Source organism: Rattus norvegicus, chromosome 8 (genome assembly GCF_021556685.1).
Source record: "Rattus norvegicus strain SHRSP/BbbUtx chromosome 8, alternate assembly SHRSP_T2T, whole genome shotgun sequence".
In the NCBI taxonomy this organism is placed as follows: Eukaryota; Metazoa; Chordata; class Mammalia; order Rodentia; family Muridae; genus Rattus; species Rattus norvegicus.
This window is the reverse complement of record NC_141541.1, coordinates 42,162,652-42,168,416: the sequence shown is the minus strand read 5'-3', so window position 1 is coordinate 42,168,416 and position 5,765 is coordinate 42,162,652. Positions and strand designations below refer to the sequence as shown.

General features: G+C 38.0%; 1 pseudogene; it reads left to right on the top strand.

The window, feature by feature from the left end:
* The first annotated feature begins 3,864 nt into the window (after nucleotides 1–3,864).
* On the top strand, nucleotides 3,865–3,961 carry LOC120094422 (U6 spliceosomal RNA; annotated as a pseudogene).
* Nucleotides 3,962–5,765: the final 1,804 nt, after the last annotated feature.

Sequence of the window (5,765 nt, the reverse complement as noted above, 5' to 3'; positions counted from 1 at the left end):
TGTTTTTGATTGTTGAGTAGTACTCATTGTGTAGATATACAACATTTTCTGAATCTATTCCTCTGTTGAAGGGCATCTGGGTACTTTTTAGCTTCTGTTATTATAAAGAAGTCTGACACGGACATAGCTTTAATCATAATAGACAAAAATGTCTCTCAGCAGAAGAATAGATAGCAAAAATGTTCATTTACACAATGGACTACTCAGCTATTAAAAATTAGGTCATCATGACATTTGCAGGCAAATGGATGGAAGTAAAAAAAGCCCATCTTGATTAGAATAACCCAAATCAAAGGTACATGAATTTTATGTACTCATAAGTATAAATAAGTCATAAACTACAGAATATTCACACTATAATCCATATGCCCAAAGATAAATAACAAGCAGGACTGATGGTAGGATGCTTGAATCTCACTCAGAAAGTGATACAAAATAGTCATCACAGGTGGATGGTGGAAGGAATATGTGTTGGAGAGAAGGTGAGAACTGGCATATATGAGGTATCACGTATATAGAAGATAAACTGATTGGTCCTCTTGCAGGTTCCCCAATAACTGGAGCAGGAGCTCCTGATTCTGTTGCTTGTCTGAGTATCCTATTCCCCGTTTGAGCTGGTTTTTGTGCCTCAGTGAGAGCAAATGTGCTTAGTCTTGATGTGTCTTGAGGTGAAAGTGTGGGTTAGTACCCAATGCAGATGTACACTCTTCTCAGTGCTGAGGAGAACAAAGGAGGTAGGAGAAGGCATTGAGAGGAGCAAATGTGATCAGGATGGAAAATGAATCAATACACATATTAATGAGAAAAAAAACATTCAAAAACTGCAAGGTTTGCTTCCCAAGGAAGCTGGTTGATTGAGAAGTGATAGAGATATTTACTCTTCCATGTGTAATTGCTTAAGGTCTGTGATGTGCACATGAGAGTTTCTCCTACTTATATACATACAGAACTTTACACATAGACACTCTGGAAGAAATGGTGAAAATCTCTGTTGATTAAACCTAGATGATCAATACCTTCATCTAGGTTGCTTCAGGGTTAATGGCGAAGTCTTCCATTTCTTATTCTTATGTTTCGAGGCATGATCTGTATGTAACTTACTAGTTAGGCATGTATACAACACACAAAGACCATGGAAGACTCAGGAACAGGTACATAGGTTCATAGCATTAAAATGATGTAAACACCTTGAAATTCTTACATTTAAAATATTTCTATATATTTAATTTTTTGGAAACAAGGCCCAACATTTACTATTTTCCAGATACAACAAATGATATGTCTAGTCCATCCTAGATATCATTTCTTTATCACTTTGCACTGTCACCTGCATGTGTTGAAATCCATCAGCCTCTGAAGCCAGGTTTAAGAAATTCCCATCAACCAGACTAGTGGATCGCAGCAGAGTTCTTCATATACCTGCAATTGCTTCCTTATATGTTAACAAAAACTTCTTCCTTTAATAGTTACCATATAATGAAAATGAAAATGTATAGCATTTAGCCTCAGATTGCCCAAACAACCTCAGCCTTTAGTGAGAAAACTTGCATCTGAGAGGGAAGGCATGAGGTAGAGTTGTAGCAAGATAGCTTCTGCAGAGGTGCTGGTTAGACTTTGTCAGAAAGACAGATGTGACACCCTTTACCATGCTGTCATCTCAAGAGAGAGCACACAGATGAATCTGCCATGAATTCATTGTGGTGCTTCCTTTAGATTTCTGTGGAAGAATCAGAAAATAAGCAAACCCTCCATTCTATCCTATATCCCTGATGTGATAGCAGCATTTCATATCTCAAACATGCTGAAGTTATGGGTATTCCTTGGAAAGAAGGTTTAGCTAGATAGGGCTTTGAGGAGCAGACAAGGTAATAGGAGATTAAAAGGCCTAAAATTCATCAAATCCATTATCAAGCTTAAAAGAAAAAATATAAATTAACAGGGCTGCAGAAATTATTCAGATTTTCTTTTAAAGACCATCACTCAAGTCCCAGCATCCATGTGGTGGCTGATAATCATCTGTAATTCTAGTTACAGGGAATAAAATGCTCTCTTTTGGACTCTAAATCCAGTATGTATGCATATGTTATGCAAAGCATGCTTATAGGTAAAATACCCATATGCATTTAATAATATCTTTTGAAATAACAAAATGTTGTTATGAAAGAAAATAATTAAAAATATTGATCCTTTCTAAGCATTGTAGCCTGCAATGTAATTTCAGCTCTCATAAAGCAGAGATAGACAGAGATCTGTGAGTGACTGATAAATCTTGCCTATATAAGAAAGTCCAGGTTACAAAAGGATACAGTATGAATTCTTGTCCCAAGTTTCAAAAAGGAAATAACAGAATTTGCCTGAGGTGAAAAGAATGGTAGGAGGAGAAAGTTAAAACCAATGAAAGTGCCTGGATAGATCTGGAAGCTGATCATGGGCATATTTTGAAATGTCCCTCCTTTATTCTAATCATTTCTGCAAACACTAGGGAGGAATGATTCTATTCCTCATATCGTAGGACATTTTTGTTCCTATTAAATTACAACAGATTATAGTTTATTTAGATTCAGAAACCAAGCAGCGGAATAAAACTTAATGAGAAAGGCAACTACTTTCTTTGTGGCTAAGACCTATATGTAGACCTAAAACTTGAGAGGGTGCTATACTTAAGAGATTTAGAAGGTTTCCCATCCCCTAATGCTTTTCTCCATCTCAGCTTCTCTAGAGAAGGAATTTCTATGTTTAGTCCCTAGCAGAAAATATAAGAAAAATAAAATGTCTGTAGCTCTAGACAGAAACTGGTCAGAAGTTTGCAGATTTGGAATAATCTCTGAGAATTATTTTGGTCACAGATGATAATAGGTGCAAAAGTTAATATTAAAAATTACATTTCCCATCACATAACCTAGAAAACCACAGTCTCTACTACAGATGTACAAACAATGCCTCAGCTCCAGACAGAAATGGTCCTCCAAAACAAGAAAACCCTAGACACACTTTCTGCCGAAGTCAGATCTGTATATGCCCTGATTAAGGAAACTTGTTCTTTCTGCATCAATAATTCAAAAGAAATAGGGGGGAAATCTCTGTAAAATAAGACAAAAGTTCAAACCTGACAGGGGATAACTCAAGAATTAGTACAGGTCATCTGGTTTGGAAAGATCTTTGGTACCATTTCTCAGTTCGTTTAGGCTCTCTTTGTTCCTATAGTTTCTTTGGCCTTAATCCTATTTTGCAACGTTGGCTTACTTAATGTTCAAGTACAACTATTTAACAATGAGCATGGACCACATGGTGACCACTGCAGCTTGAAATGTTCCAGCCTATCTACATCACAGATTCTAGATCACATCATAATTTTACTTTCAGGTTTGATTATTTACTATGTCTTGTGAGAGTTTCCTTATCCTTCCAGAAAGTTTTGGATTGCCTTGGTAGAGGGTGTGAGTATATACAACTTTGAAAGCAATATAATTCTTTTGGAAAAACTTCACCATAGTGGAATCATACAGTACTATATCTCTGTCTACTCCAACACTGGGATCCCCATAACACACCCCTGTTTTCACCAAGAATAGAGAAGTTACAGATTTATGAACTGAAAGGTGGTTTCAGGAATCTTTAAGCATCTGCTGGCAAGAACGAAAGCACATAACCGAGAGAGGCAATGAGACTAGACCCAGAATGTGGGGACTTGACAGTTGAGGGCAAAGATCAGTTAATATGAATGCAATAGTGACCCTGATTAATTCCCTGTGTAAATGACTTTCAGGATGAATGGCAAGGACTGATATACCCCACAAGGTGCAGATTCTGTTCAGAATCTGCCATATACAGGAGCATACACTGAAGGATAAGATGGTGTGGTATATGCTTGCCTCAGCCGCACATATTCTAAAATTGGAATGATACATTACGGCCCCTGAACAAAGATGAAACATAAATTTGTGACATGTTTCATGTTTTTGAAGTTAGAAAGTGCATGCTGACAGTAGCTTGTTACAGCTCTTTTCTGAGAGGCTTAGCCAGAGCATGTCAAATACAGAGGCAAATGTTAGCAGCAAACCGTTGAACTGAGTATGGGGTCCCCATTGGAGGGATTAGAGAAAGTATTGAAGGAACTGAAGGGGCATACAACCCAATAAAAATAACAATAACAATAAACCAGAGCTCCCAGGGACTAAACCACTACCCAAAGACTATGCATGGACAGACTCATGGTTCCAGCTGCACATTTAGCAGATGATGGCATTGTTGGGCACCAGTGGAAGGGGAAGCCCTTGGTTCTGCCACAACTGGACCCCACAATGTAGGGGAATGTCAGGGTGGGAGTGGGAAGGGGGAAAACCCTTATAGAAGAAACAGAGGAGGATGGGATAGGGGCCTTATGACTGGGAAACCAGAATAGGGAATAAGTTTTGAAATGTAAATAAAAAATATCCAATAAAATAAGATGGTATGGCATATTGGAAAAAAAATAAAGTATCAGTACATTCCCTAAGGGGAGTGTATGTAAGAGCAGGGCCCATATTGTAAGAGTAAAGTGCATGGGAAGGTAATTAGATAGCAGCCTAATGCTTATTCTGCTATATGGTACCAACACTGCAAAATGACACGTAAGCATTGAAAATACTCCTCGTGGTTTTGTTTCTCAGGACTCAGTGTTCAGTATATGTGACCACAGAGACTCAGAACATGTAGGAGGAAGGGCAAAGGGGCACTTTTCAGGTTTGTTGAACCTTAGAGAACAATGGGAATTTGGATCCTTCTCAACTTACTGGTTTTCCTTTAAAGAAAAACACTATAATAAAGTTGATTGCCTCCTACATTTTGCATGTTGCAAACTAGGGCTAACATAGGTTAAAAGCAGTATGTAGAAAGATAATGTTCATCATGAAACCATTAAGTTGCATTCAATATTACCTATGGCTAATTGTGCAAATATAGAATACAAATGTTTAGATTTTTTAAGTAAACTCCCAAATATGATGATTCGTCCCCATATCATGTCAGTTTCCTTCTCTCACTGACTGAACACTTCCTCATTTGGCCCTGAGCCACACTGAGCCCTGAGCTGGATTCCGTCAAACAAGTTATTTAACCTCTTTATTGTGTTGTCCTGTGGATTTCAATCATTGCTACCAGCATCAGTTAATGACTACGGAGGACTTCTGGACTTCTAATAACAGATCCTGAATACTTGGGGACTGATATTGTGATTTCTAACATATTCTATGAACACCTATTGTCTAACTCCTCATCATGGCCACAGCTGTTTTACCAAAAATGGTCAACCTCAGGGAAAGATGAATGATGTTATAAAATATAATACAGAAGAAAGTGCTGAGCTCCTAATGTCTAGTAAACCACCCATATCACATGAAGGACAATCTAGATAAGAACAGTGACTTTTCCTTTAATGCTAAAGAAGGATCAAATTCACTCAGGGAATGAGCATTTACTCTCAGGGGATGACTCATTCATATTCTCTCCCTCCCCCCCTCCCCGCTCCCTTCCTCCCTCCTCACCCTGTCCCACTCCCTTTCTCTCTGCCTCTCCTTCTTTACCTGTCTCTGGTTCCCTGTCTCTCCTCTCTCTCTCAAACTTCTCTTCCACATCTAGATGCTTTATTAAATCTTATGATTATTCTTGTCAAGTTAATTGTCTTTTCCTTGTACCAGAACAACACATCATTCCTAGTACAATACCTATACCTCTGAATTGGACTTTTCTATTTTTAAAGAATATCTTGTTGATTTTGCCACTCATGG